This window comes from Pan troglodytes, chromosome 7 (genome assembly GCF_028858775.2).
Source record: "Pan troglodytes isolate AG18354 chromosome 7, NHGRI_mPanTro3-v2.0_pri, whole genome shotgun sequence".
Lineage (NCBI taxonomy): Eukaryota > Metazoa > Chordata > Mammalia > Primates > Hominidae > Pan > Pan troglodytes.
In genome coordinates this window covers 101,397,712-101,413,140 of record NC_072405.2, presented here as the reverse complement: position 1 = coordinate 101,413,140, position 15,429 = coordinate 101,397,712, and the positions used below count along the sequence as shown (strand labels likewise).

At 35.5% G+C, this 15,429-nt stretch overlaps 1 protein-coding gene and 1 pseudogene across 5 annotated transcripts in view; both read right to left on the bottom strand.

The window, feature by feature from the left end:
• Positions 1–15,429, bottom strand: part of LRRC69 (leucine rich repeat containing 69) — a 134,132-nt gene that overhangs the window by 47,784 nt on the left and 70,919 nt on the right. The gene's annotated exons all lie outside the window — the stretch shown is intronic.
• LOC134810827 (ceruloplasmin-like) lies at positions 10,657–13,248 on the bottom strand (annotated as a pseudogene).

The following is a 15,429-nucleotide window of genomic DNA, read 5'->3' as shown; positions in this document are numbered from 1 at the left end:
TTCTCAGGTTTGTCAAAGATCAGATAGCTGTAGATATGTGGCGCTATTTCTGAGGGCTCTGTTCTGTTCCATTGATCTATATCTCTGTTTTGGTACCAGTACCATGCTGTTTTGGTTACTGTAGCCTTGTATAGTTTGAAGTCAGGTAGTGTGATGCCTCCAGCTTTGTTCTTTTGGCTTAGGATTGGCTTGGCGATGTGGGCTCTTTTTTGGTTCCATATGAACTTTAAAGTAGTTTTTTCCAATTCTGTGAAGAAAGTCATTGGTAGCTTGATGGGGATGGCATTGAATCTGTAAATTACCTTGGGCAGTATGGCCATTTATGCAGCCAAAAAACACATGAAAAAATGCTCATTATCACTGGCCATCAGAGAAATGCAAATCAAAACCACAATGAGATACCATCTCACACCAGTTAGAATGGCAATCATTAAAAAGTCAGGAAACAACAGGTGCTGGAGAGGATGTGGAGAAATAGGAACACTTTTACACTGTTGGTGGGACTGTAAACTAGTTCAACCATTGTGGAAGTCAGTGTGGCGATTCCTCAGGGATCTAGAACTGGAAATACCATTTGACCCAGCCATCCCATTACTGGGTATATACCCAAAGGACTATAAATCATGCTGCTATAAAGACACATGCACACGTATGTTTATTGTGGCATTATTCACAATAGCAAAGACTTGGAACCAACCCAAATGTCCAAAAATGATAGACTGGATTAAGAAAATGTGGCACATATACACCATGGAATACTATGCAGCCATAAAAAATGATGAGTTCATGTCCTTTGTAGGGACATGGATGAAACTGGAAATCGTCATTCTCAGTAAACTATCACAAGAACAAAAAACCAAACACTGCATGTTCTCACTCATAGGTGGGAATTGAACAATGAGATCACATGGACACAGGAAGGGGAATATCACACTCTGGGGACTGTTGTGGGGTGGGGGGGAGGGGGGGAGGGATAGCACTGGGAGATATACCTAATGCTAGATGACGAGTAGTGGGTGCAGCCCACCAGCATGGCACATGTATACATATGTAACTAACCTGCACAATGTGCACATGTACCCTAAAACTTAAAGTATAATTTAAAAAAAATTATATACACACATATGTACATGTACTCATGCTCCTTTGTGTCAGGAAACTCTTCAGTAATTTGCTTCTATATTGAAATTTCTATACCAAAAAGATAATATTTTCTAAATTTAACTTTTATTTTAGGTTCAAGGGTACATGTGCAGGTTTGTTATATAGGTAAATTGTATTTCATGGAGGTTGGTATAGAGATTATTTCATCACCCAGGTAATAATCATAGTACTTGATAGAGAGTTTTTTAATCCTCTCCCTCCTCCCACTTTCTACCCTCAAATAGGCCCCTGTGTCTGTTGTTCCCTATTTTGCGTCCATGTGTTTTCAGTGTTTAGCTCCTACTTATAAGTAAGAACATGCAGTATTTAGTTTTCTGTTCCTGGGTTAGTTTGCTTAGGATTATGGCCTCCAGCTCTAAAAAGGACAATATTTTATAAAGTCCTGGATCTTTTTCCAAGCATTTTGTTGCTTCCTGTTTTGAAATATAAGTGTCTGAATTGTTGATGAAGTGTGAACTGACAGCTATTAACGTTAGTCCCAAGATTTTAAATTCACAGTTTGTTTTTTGTATTTGACTCTGGAATCACTCACATTATTATGATTCCTATTATAAAGCACAGAATAAGGGCTCAAAAGTATGTAATGATTCTTTATTACTTGAGTCATTATGATATTAAGAGCAACATTTTTTGAGCAATGTTTCTTAAATTCTACTGTTTTATATGACTTATTTAGTATTCATTATTCTTTCTATATTTTTATGGCCTGGCTTGCTATATTAATTGCAAAAAAAAACACAAAAAACAAAAAAACAGACAACACATAGAGTGTCATTTATCTCATGTAACAAGTGTCACAAGTTGAGCAGGCCAGGAGTAGTAAGGCTGTGCAATGCTGCTGCCAGAGGTCCATCCTGCTTAGCAGGTAGGTTGTTGTCTTCGTGCTTGCACTTTACAGTCCCAAATGGCTGCTAATTCTCAATCAAATTCAGGCAACACAAACAAGAAAAGACAAGGGGCAAGAGATAAAGTCTGTCCAATTTATAGGAAAAACAAAAACTTTCCTGGAAATCCCACCCAAAAGATTTCCATTTATTTTTCCCTAGCCAGAACTGTGACACATGACCACTCCCACTGGAAGTAGTTCAGGAGAGGAGGGCTGGAGATGGGGGTGTCAGCAGCTACCCAACAGCACCTGCCACATTTGTTCTTGTATATCAATCACATATCTCTGGTCATCTTTCGGCCCCTCAGTCTTTTCCAAAAGCCCTAATTAGAGTACCAGAGCCTTCATTTATACTCTGAATCATTCTTACAATGTCGTAAGCACTGAGGACACAGCAGTGCCCAAAACAGACAAAAATTTCCCCTCCTGGGCTTACAATGCCCTAAGCGTTTTCTTCATGACACTACCTTAAATTTGTTTACCTGTGTATTATCAGTCTTCCCTACTAGATTATAAGCTCCAAAAGGGCAGGGAATTTGTATTATTCACCTCTGTATCCGGATGTCTACAAAAGTTCCTGGCATACAAAAGACACTCAGAAAATGTATATCGAATACATATATTAATAAATAAGGAAATTGAGACTTGGGGAATTTAAGGATCTCTACAGAAAGTCATACAGTTAATAAAGCAGTAAAGCTAATATTTTAAGAATTTCTATCACCAAAAAAGGAACATTGTCTCTTAAAATTCTCTACCATATCCTCCCTGTCTCAGTCAGTGGTGCTAAGGCTACTATCACTGGTGTGCTGACTGGCACCAACACAGAAGAGCCAGTTCTGAGCATCAATGTCCAACATGGCTTTTAGTGACATTATATTGGTAGCTTGAAACAGGCCATGGTGGGAGTATTTACATTACGGGAATTAGCAGATGCTACAAACGAGGGTTCCGCTCTGGCGCCCCAGGGAGCTGATTGTGTTAAACATATACTAGCAAAACACTGGATGTTTCACATCTCACTTCCTTGTATATATTAGTGCTGAAAGCATTCCGTTGAGCTTTCCAGTTTCTCCCCTTGATATGGTTTGGCTGTGTCTCCATTCAAATCCAATCTTGAATTGTAGCTCCCACAATTTCCACGTGTTGTCGGAGGGAGCCAGTGGAAGGATATTGAATCATAGGGGCGGGTCTTTCCCGGGCTGTTCTCGTGATAGTGAATAAGTCTCACTAGATCTGATGGTTTTATAAAAAGTAGTACCCCTGCACAAGTTCTCCCTTCCCTGCAGCCATATGAAATATGACTTGTTCCTCCTTCCTTCCGCCATGATTGTGAGGCCTCCCCAACCATATGGAACTGTGAAGCAATTAAACTTCTTTCCTTTATAATTACCCAGTCTCGGGTATGTCTTTATTAACAGCATAACATCAGACTACTACAGCCCACCCTAGAAGCAGTCCTTATTTTGCTGCTCCTGTAGTACTCACTGAGTTTTCAGCATGGTGCCCTCCTCTTGCTTTGTTTACCCTCCAAATCTCTGAATCTTTGAAGAAGTATCACAGCCTAACAGGGAGTGGGGCAAAAACTGTAACTAAAAACTGTGACTATCCAGCAAAGTTGGCAAAGGCACCGGAGTGTAGGTGGGGAAAAGAACAACAGAATCTATAACCAGCTCTGTGTCTGAAAACGACCAGGCGCAGAACCTTTGTTAAATAACAGCGTTTGGTTGGCAGTCTTGAGCTTCCTCTGTGGAGGCATAAATCTTGTTCTTTTTATATGAGGACAGGTAGTACTGGACTGACTCTACTTGCCATTCCCCAGGGCACTTCCAGTGGAACTTGCACTCTAAAATAGTGAATAATTGAGTAACAATTGTATATGTATCCCATAAAACAATTTCGTAAAGTGCCCTTTTCCATGCTAATATTTAACACAAGCTATATGTTTGATTTTGTTTTCTTCTTGATTTACAGAGCATATCTTTGATCAAGGAATATAAATTATAATTCCTCTTCCTGCCATAAAGTTTTCAAAATTGCTAATATTAGGATTTTCAGGTATTCATAGGTTTTGGTTTTTTTTTTTTTTTCCAGTTTATTTTACAACCCCCTCCTCCCATCTGTTCTCTCATTGTCCAGGTTAGATTGCCCCAGAGGACTCCCATATATGTAGGGTAGCCTAAGGAAAAATGAGTGGCGAGAAAGCAATAATACCACCTTCTAGCACAATTTGCCTAAGGTTCTGACATTATGGTGGCAGTCCTACACTACTGTAATAGTGTGTATGAGGTGGAGGAACATGCTGGAGCTTTGATGGTGACAAGGGAAGACAGGAATTAGAACTAATGTAATATTCAAAGTACTTGCTATATTCCTGGTGATTTATATTTGTTAGCTCAGTCAATCCTCATGGTAGATAGTATCATTTGTATTATTATCCCATTTTTTAGATAAAGGAATTAAAGTTCAAGTTCAATTAAAATTTTCCCGAAATCAAACAGTTAGAAAGTTGCAAAACTGGAATTCATATGCAGTGCATGAAAGTTCATGTGTTTTCTACTACACAATGCTGCCCCAACCAAGTCAGCACTCTGGCTGCCCTTCACTCTATTATGACCTAAAAAAGAGGTTACTACCAAAATCTTGCTCACTAGATTTCCCTGGGAAAGCTAATTTGTAAAGAAATCTACCAAGAAAAACCTGCATTCTTCTACAGCCAACTCAGGGATCTCTTGCAATAGCTGTTATCTGCAGGAATCATAAAACGTCAACCATAAGTATTGTCAGAATTAAAACCCAAGTTTGTCTGATTCCAGACTCTGTCTGATGTTTTCACCCATCATACTTCTTCCATTAATGAAAAAAATTAAAATATATCTACTACACAAAAACAGAAAACCCATTAACTGCATGTCTTTATTAGAGTTGTACATGTGACTTGAATCAGCTATAATTCTCATGACAGAGATGCACATAGAAAAAAATCTGAGGTCCAAATACGCACCAAACCACCTGAGAAATCTTGCCACCAGATTATTTTAATATATTAGCACTAACTCCCTTCTTACAAGTATAAGAAAGAGAAAGTAAGCAAAACTTTTGCATTCTGAAACAAGCAACTACAGTAACAAAAACCTCATGGTCTCCCCACAGTGACACGATCAGCTTTTCTGAGGGTCACCTAGTGTGTCACCCTTTGTGATTCAGTTGCATGACATCCCCTGCACAGCTAAGTTGCCTAAGTCTTTTACTAACCCAGTGCCTTCTGTTTGGAATTATTTCCTTGACTTTCAGCTCTGCTTTTTCTTTAATGTATCCTCCTATAAAACCACACCTGAAATTTCTTTGACATTCCCATTTTATCCTGGACTACAGGAATGCCAGCAAAGACTCTAAGATATGGTGCCAGAGAATATCCTTTCTTCCTCTCAAAAATTAGGCAAAATTTTCCTTTTGTGGGGGAACTACAGATGTTGCCAATTGTTCCTCCTAATTACCAGGCACAAAATGTCTATTCACCAACCTTCCCATCTCAAATGAACCTTCGTAGGAGTCTTGACTTCTATATTCTAAAGTGAGCCTATAGGAGTTAGGGAGGTATGTAGCAGCAAGGAAGGAATTCACAGATCAGTCCTTTCTCTGGCTAGTTCAACTCAGCCAAGTCCTCCTCAACAATTAAAAGAACATGCAATATTAACAAACAGTCAAGAACAATACATGATAATCAGGCATAATATGTTTATATAAATCACTACTAGTAATTAAGAGTATTTTTGGTTTTGAAGCAACCCAGGTTTGAATTTCAGCTCTGAAATTGAGAAAAGTACCTTAATCTTTTCTGAAAGCCTCAGTTTTATCATCTGTAAAATGGAAACGGTAATAGTTCCTAGCTCATGAAACTATAATGAAAATTAAATAAAAGGATACTATTTAAAGTGTTTAGCACAAAACCAGCATAGTTTTCAAAAAATATTATTAACCATTGTTTGTTTTTATATAGCAACTTTATATATCCTGTCATGGCATATTACTGTTTCCAGAAAGCATCTGTGACCTAGATAGGTGAAACCATAGCTAACCATTCTGAGTATACCCCAGACTGAAGAGTAGCCTTCTATGATGGACTTTGGCCATCTTTGAAGGTTCTGATCTTAATCATCAGACTTCTAGGCCATGGAATTTCCTTGCCAGCTTTTCCTAAAGGAAAGCAGTCCTGGCTCTAACAAAAGAATGAGCTATTTTCTGAGCCTAGTTTCCTGACACCTTTGGGTAGTTGTCTTCTTGACACAGAAGTTAGTTTTTACCCTCATTATATTCTAGAACCTTCCATATTTACTGCCTCTAATCACTATACCTATCTCACAATACCTTCTCCACAATCCCAATTTACAATGTGATTTTCTGTATATGGGCACTTGGAGAAAAAACAAGAGAAAGCTAACATTTATAAAGTTGTAGGAAGTTTTCTATAAATTTATTTGATCCCACTTCATAAAAATCTTAAGAATAATGAAAAAATTGATTGCCTTGCCTCATACTCTCACTCCTGACAACAAATAAAATATTCTGAAATTCCCTGAAATTTTATACAGGGAGCTTTGGAAGTCTCTTGAGATACCTTCTCAGTCAAGAGCTGAATTTTTATTTTTGATTTGGCTTGTATTTTAATATATATTCCATTATCCTCGAAGAACTTTGTAATTTATAATAGAAGATATGAAAAGTGTGGCCAATAAAATTAGAGCTCAAAATATAGAAAAAAATATTGATTTTAAAACTATAATCTTTTAATTTTTTTCTAAACTTGGCAGCCATAGCAGTAAGAATTTTTAGGGGTTTATATAATTTTAACTACCTGATAAAATTTAAAAGGAAATATAACTATAATAGAAATGTAATGCAGCTATTAAAGAGATTTACCTTAAAGTGGTCTTAGAAGAAAGAACACAAAGTCTTCTGAAAAATAAGTGGAACAGGAAAGCAATATAAAAGCAAGCAAATAAAGTGGAAGTTGAGAGAAGTAGGATCAAGATGGAGACAAGTTCTGACATAAAGGTCAGAGAAGATTTTTGAGACCCTCCCAAAGTTTGTGACTTGTGAACATTAGATGAAGTGTAGGGAAATCAGACAATGGCTATGATAAAGCTATTCAGTCATTCATTCATTCAACAATGTGTATTGTTGCTTACTATGTATGCTTATTATTTGCCAAGGACTGCTCTTGGCAATAAAATACAGCAATGAATAAACAGGCAAAGATGCTGTTTTCATGGAAACTTGCATTCTATGGAGGCTAAAAAAATGGAGGGTGGGTACATAAAAACAATAAGCAAGTAAACAAATCTAAACATGTATTTATTACAGTGGTAAGTGCCATAAAGAAAAATTTAAAATTTGATGTCATAGAGTGGAGGCTATTTTGACTGAGTTGTGAGGAAAAGCTCTCCTGAGGAGTTGATATCTGAGCTGAGATCTATATAATACAAAAAAGACAACCATGGGAATATAAGATAGAAATAACTACACTTAACATGATCTGGAAAATAAAAGCCAAGTTTAAGATTTTCAGGAGATAAATGAAAAGTGTAAAAAGTAACATAGTAGATTTGAAAAAGAACCAACAAGAAATTGTAGCATAAATAAAACTGAAATACATAATCTAATGGGTAGGTTTGACAACATGTAGACAAAGCTGAAAAAAAAGTATTAATTTGTAAAATATATCAGGAGAACATATCTAGAACTAAACACAGGGAGACAAAAGAATGGAAAACAGAGGTGGAGGGAGGCAAAAAGATAAGTAAGTACTCACCATCAATAACAATATTGAATATAAACAGTTTAAATTTTCCCAACTATAAGATTTAAACAGGCTGAATGGATAAAAACATAAGACCCAACTATACTCTGCCTAAAAAAACTCACTTACCTGCAACAACACACATAGACTGAAAGTTAAGGGATGGGAAAAGATGTTCCATACAAATGGAAAACAAAAGTGAGCAGGAGTAACTATACTTACATTAGATCAAACAGACTTCAAGTCAAAAAATATAAAAAGGAACAAAGAAGGTCATTATATAATGATAAAGGGATTAATTCAGTAAGAGGATATAACATATGTAAATGTATATGCACCCAACACTGGAACAGCCAGATATATAAAGCAAGTATCAGTAGAACTAAAGGGAGAGATAGACCCTAATACAATAATAGTTGGGGACTCAACGCTCCACTCTCATCACTGGACAGAGTATCCAGACAGAAAATCAATGAAGAAACATCAGACTTAAACTGCACTACAAAATCAAATGGACCTAACAGACATTTATCAAACATGTCATCCAACAGCTGCAGAATACACATTCTTCTTCCCAGCACATGGAACATTCTCCAGGATAAACCATATGTTAGGACATAAAACAAGTCTCAACAAATTTTTAAAAATCAAAATCATAAGTATCTTTCAGATCACAATGGAATAAAACTATGAATCAATAACAAGAGGAACTGTGGAAACTGTACAAACACATGAAAGTGAAACAATGTGCTCCTGAGTCACCAAAGGTGAATAAAGAAATTAAGAAGAAAATTTTTAAGTTTCTTGAAACAAATGAAAACAGAAACACTGCATACCAAAACCTATTAAATATAGTAAAAGCATTACTAAGAGGAAAGTTTATAGCAATGAATACCTACAACAAAAATTAGAAAGATTTTAAATAAACAATCTGACAATGCACCTCAAGGATCTAGAAAAGCAAGAACAAATTAAACCCAAAATTAGTAGAAAGAAAGAAAGAAAATTAGCGCAGAAATAAACAAAATAGAGAATAAAAAGCAAATTTAAAAAGTTGTTTCAAAAGATAAACAAAATCAACATGGCATTAGACTAAAAAGAGACAGAAGATTGAAATACACAAAATTAGAAATGAAAAAGGAGACAAATTAATATCACAGAACGCAAAGGATCATTAGAGATTATTATGAACAACTATATGCCAAAAAATTGGAAAACCTAGAGAAAACAGATAAATTTCTGCACACATATAATTTAACAAGATTGAACCAGGAAGAAATAGAAAACCTAAACAGATCAGTAATGAGTAATGAGATTGAAACAGTAATAAGTCTCCCAAAATAAACAAACAAAAAAGCCCAGGACTGCATAACTTCACTGCTAAATTCTATCAAACTTTTAAGAAACTAACACCCACTTTTCTCAAACCATTCCAAAAAGAAAGAAGGAAATTCTTCCTAACTCATTCTTCAAGGCCAGCATTTCCCTTATACCGAAACCACAAAAGGACACAACAACAACAAGAAAAACTACAAATGAATAACCTTGATGAACATAGATGCAAAAACCTTAAAAAAATAGTAGCAAATGGAATCCAACAGTATGTCAAAATGATTACACACCATGATCAAGTGGATTTAGGCCATGGATTCAAGGATGGTTCAATATATGCTAATAAGTAAATATATAATACATCATATCAACAGAATGAAGGGTAGAAATCATATGATCATCCCAATAGAGGCAGAAAACGGATTTGATAAAATTCTACACCTTGTCATGATAAAAACTCTCAACAAATTAGGTATTAAAGGAATATGACTAAACAAAGTAAAGGCCGTATATGATAAACCCACAGTAAAATCATAGTGAGTATGGAAAAGCTTTCAGCAGGGAAAAGAAAAATGCTTTTCCTCTGAAATCTGGAGCAAGACAAGGATGCCTATTTTTTACCACTCTTATTCAACATAGTATAATACTTGTATTACTCCATTCTCACACTGCTATAAAGAACTGCCTGAGACTGGGTAGTTTATGAAGAAAAGAGGTTTAATTGACTCATGGTTCCACAGGCTGTACATGAGGCATGGCTGGAGAGGCCTCAGTAAACTTACAATCATGGAAGAAGATAAAGGGGAAGCAAGGCATATCTTCACATGGTCAGCAGGAGAGAGAGCGAAGGGGGAAGTGCTGTGCATTTTTAAACAACCAGATCTCATGAGAACTCACTATCACAAGAACAGTAAGTATGGGGTAAATCTGCACCCATAATCCAATCACCTCCCACGTGGTCCCTCCCCCAGCATTGGAGATTACAATTCAACATGAGATTTGGGTGGGGACACAGAGCCAAACCATGTCAGTACTGGAGTTCCTAAGAGAGTAATTAGGCAAGACAAAGAAATAGTAAGGAATGAAATTAAGAAACAGGAAGTCAAATTGTCCCTATTTGCAGATGACATGATCTTATACATTTAAAAAACAAAAACAAAAAACTAAAGATTCTGCCAAAAAACCTGTTTGAACTAATTAACAAATTCGATAAAGTTGCAGGATACAAAATCAACCAAACAAAAATCAGTAGTGATTCTATAAACCAGTAATAAATAATTCATCAATAAAAAATTATCCCATTTACAGTAGCTACAAAAGATTTTTAAAGCTAAAAATAAATTTATCCAAAAAGGTGAAAGATTTCCACAATGATACCTACAAAATACTGCTAAAAGAAATTAAAGAGGGCACACACAAAAATGGAAAGACATCTCATGTTCATGGATTGGAAGAATTCGTATTTTTGTTGTTGTTGTTTTGTGTTTTTTTTTTTTAAGGTGGGGATTGACTTTTATTCCAAGGAACAACATCAGTTCACTGTTGTTGGAGACATGACAATCATTTTCATCCCAAGAACACTTTAAGGAAACATTTTACAAGTATGCTTGAAAGAATGTCACTAACTGGTCCAGAATTTTATCTTCTTGATTTTTCCAGATTTCTCTATGTTTTTGAGAAAGATGTTAATGTTTTGCCATGGTAAAAAATTTCAAACCTCATTTTCTTTGTTCCTTTTCTTTTTACTTTAAGAAAACTCATGCTCTGTTTCTCTGAATCAAATGAAGTAGAAGTTTACAGAGCTAACTTTCTTCTTGTCTAGCTATTAACATGATTTGTCAAATGCATGTTTTTTTCAGCCAAAGCCTTGTTCCCATTTTTTGGTTGATGTGTACTCTTGCTCTTTTAGCTAGAGTGTATGTGAAAATAAAGAAATATGTCATTGTATTCACAACCGTGTGTCTTCATTTATAACTTTTTGTTTAAAAAATTTTTAGTTCAAGTTTAGTTCATTGATATTACCCTCTGAATGCAGTTAAGGCTTGGCAGAAATTCTACTTATGTGACATCTGCCACAGGTCTATTTTGAAGGTTTTCTTCTAATGGCAATGTTTATCCTTACCAGGATTTAATCTATAGAATTGTCTCTCAACTCTGCTTTTCTCCAATTCCAGATAACATCCTTTAGACCATCCCTTCAGGGGTTCACAAAACTCAGATTTGTGTCATTCTATTTTATTTATTTTATTCTTTATTTCCTTCCCTCATACCTTGCCCATTCCCTCTGAATATTAGGTGTGATGTCAACAGCATGTTAGAAGGATCAATGGGAAGGCAATGATTGAAAACATTTCAATGAACCTTAATAGTGTTCCTTTGAGGAGCACGCAGGAGAATATCTGGTCATAGATCTTTTTTTAAATGCAGTTTTATAAAACCCTAATAGTGGTGATATGATTAGACTGTATGAATCAATTTATTACCTAGTGTACAAGTGCCAGTCATGTATCATTATATAGTCTGTTGATGTTTCCATTTGCAAAAAATTCATAGTTTTCCCCCACAAATGCACAAAGTTGTATGTTTCCAGTCTTCTTTCAATGTTTATAGTCATTCCAAAGTAAAATTCTATTTTACACTTTCACATACATTGTTATGAATCATTGGTTTTTCTCTTTTTTCCACTTATCACCAATGTATTTCATTCAGCCAGACTTGGTGTCTTCATTTTGTAGAACGGTGTAAGTGGTTTCCATTCCAGCATGAACGTGGTCGGTCACATGGCAGTGGAGTAACCAAATTCCAGGTGTTCTTGGAAACATTTGTAGGGTTTGGTATGTTCCAGGGAAAATGTCAAAGACATCAGAACTATAAACACCCTTGTGCTTGTATTAGAAGCTATGGCCGTGAAAATGTACAGTGTGTAAGTCTATTTCATCGCCCATTGACTTCATCTCCCACGTGCATTGTGAGGCCTTGTAGGTTTCCAAACATTCTTCCATTAACAGCATGCATTTTATTGCTTTCTATGAATTCCTCATCATCTTTGTTTACTTTATTGGGGTGATCAGAGTTTGTTTTGATGTTGTCATCTAAGTACCAAGATTCATTCTCATCAAAAACTAGAAACAGAAGGGCAAATTCCAGTTTCTTTCTGGGATTGAATACTTTCAAGTAATGTCTTCAACAAACAATCAGGGGGCCAATTAATCCACTGTAGAGATCCTTAACTTGATCCACAGTTGAATAGTAAGCCCATGGAATACAAGCAGAATCCTCTGTTCCAGCTCCAGATCTTTCTGGGATTTTCCATAGGTAAGTGAGAGTTTCACCTGGTAATGCTGGAATAAATGTAGAACTCTCCGTTTGTACCCCATGGGCATGTATTGAGTAGGGCCTTGTGGTCATGTTTTTAAAGATAATTTTGACTTTGTCTCCAACATCTGCATGAAGTTGTAGACCTAGAATTCCCAGATGTTCTTCTTTAGCTTTTCTCTCCACTGGAATACGGAACGTGCAATCAGTATACTGCCGATACACAACTTTCTTGTACTTTGAGCCTATGTAAAACTCTCCCTTATCTAAAAATGCATTTGAAACATTCTGCTCTTGTAAATGATGCAGCTCCTTTTCCCACTCACTTTGTGGGGAATAATCCCATTCCACTTCCACTGCTGCGATATAGTATGTCCTCTCTCCCAGGTAGAAGGCGGAATCCTCAGACTGCCGCCTGCATTGGTTCACAGTATATTTTTGCTTCTTGCCGCACGTGTAATGATCAGCTAGCTGTAAGGCATTCAACATTAAAAGTCCAGTGCATTTTATTAGATTCCTGAAAGTCTTCATCTTCCTTATCCACCTGATCAGGTGCAGTTGTAAACATTCTGATATTATCTTCCAGGAGTAAACTCTCATTCACATTGAATACTATAGGAAACAAATAGAACTCCTTGTCTACATCTTTCTGTCTCCAATTTGCATGTAAACTTCCTTTCTTGCATATTTTCATTGGCCCAATAAGCCCAGTGAATATATCTTTAGTGGGATCCACAGCAGAATAATACATCTTAGCTAGACATACAGGATCTGCATTAGTGGGTCCTACTTCTTTGGGGACAGTCCATTCATAGGTGAATGTTTCTGTGGGTGCCACATGGGAAGCTGAAGGAGGCACACCTGTGAGAAAGGTCACATTAGAGAGGTGAAGTGTGCTTTCTAATGTCAGAATTCATAATGTTAAAGTGATTATATTGCACAAAGCAATCTACAGATTCAAAGCAATCCCTATCAAAATACCAATGACACTCTTCACAGAAACAGAGAAAGTAATTCTAAAATTTATATGGAACCACAGAAGACCCCCAAGAACCAAAGCAATTCTGAGCAAAAAGAACAAACCTAGAGTCATCAAACTACCTGACTTCAAAATATACCACAAAGCTATAGTAACCAAAACAGCATAGAACTGGTTTAAAAAATACACTTAGACCAATGGAACAGAATAGAGAACCCAGAAATAAATCCATATATTTACAGTCAACTGATTTTTGACAAAGATGCCAGGAACATACACTGAAAGGAGAGCCTCTTCAAAAAACAGTGCTGGGAAAATTGAATATCCATACACAGAAGATTGAAACTAGACTCATATCTCCCACCATAAACAAAAATCAACTCAAGATGAATTAAAGACTTAAATGTAAGACCTGAAACTATAGAACTACTACAAGAAAACATAAGGGAAACACTTCAGGAATTAGTGTGGGCAAATCTGGGTAAGACTCAAAATCAAAATAGAAAGAATATTTTTTTAAAAAAGAGAATAAAAAATACTCAAAACCACGGATAACAAAAGCAAAAATAGACATGATTATATCAAACTTAAAAGTTTCTGCATATTAAAGGAAACAATCAACTGAGTGAAGAGATAACTTGTAGAAAGGCAGAAAACATTTCCAAGCCATTCATCCTACAAGTGATTAATATACAGAATAAAAAAGAACCCAACTCAAGAGCAAAAGGAAACCCCAAATAATTTGATTTAAAAATTGGTGAAGGATCTGAATAGACATTTCTCAAATGAAGACACACAAATGGCCAACAAGTATCTGAAAAACAGGTCCAACATCACTAATCATCCAGGAAAATGCAAATCTAAACCACAGTAAGACATATCTCATCCCAGTTGGAATGGCTCTTGTCCAAAAGTTTGAATTTGTTGTAACAAATAGAAACAAATAAAAATAAATAAATGCTGGTGAGGACACAAAGAAAACTCATACACTGTAAATGGGAACATAAATTAGTACATCCACTATGAAAAACAGTATGAAGTTTCCTCAAAAATCTATGAATAGAACTACCATATGATCTAGCACTACCACTACTATTTCCAAAGGAAAAGAAATCAGGATATCAAAGAAACATCTGCACCCCCATGTTTACAGCAGTACAATATGTAGTCAACCTAAGTATCCAGCAAAAGATTAAGGAATAAGGAAAATGTTGCATATATATATACGGTGTGTGTGTATATATATATATGTTGTATATATATATATGTTGTGTATATATATATGTTGTATATATATATGTTGTGTATATATATATACACACATATACATATTCACAAAAAGAATATTATTTAGTCATAAAAAGAATGAAATCCTGTTATTCGAGGCAATATGGATGAACCTGGAGGACATTATGTTAAGTAAAATAAGTCAGGCACAGAAAGATAAATACCGCATGTTATCACTCATGTGTGAGATAAAAATGTTGAGTTCATAGAAGTAGAGAGTAGAATAGTGGTTATTAGAGGCTGGGAAGAGTAGGGAAGAGGTGAGGAAAACGTTAGTTAACAAATACAAAATTACAGCTAGAGAGGAGAAATAAGTTCTAGTGTTCTAGTATTCTATAGCACTGTAGGGTGACTATAGTTAATAATTTATTGTATGTTTTCAAATAGATGAATTTCAAATAGATAGGTTGTTGAATGTTTCCAACACAAAGAAATGATGAATATTTGAGGTAATGGATATGCTAATTACTCTGATTCAATCATTACTCATTGTATATATGTATAAAAATCTCACTCTGCACCCCACAAATATGTACAATTATTATGTGTTGCTTAAAAAATTTTTAAAAAGATGGAGGTATGTAATAGAAAGTTTTAAATTGTCTAAGAGGAGAGAATAAGTATCAAATAAATACTTTTCATAAAGCACACAATAATTTTTTTTAA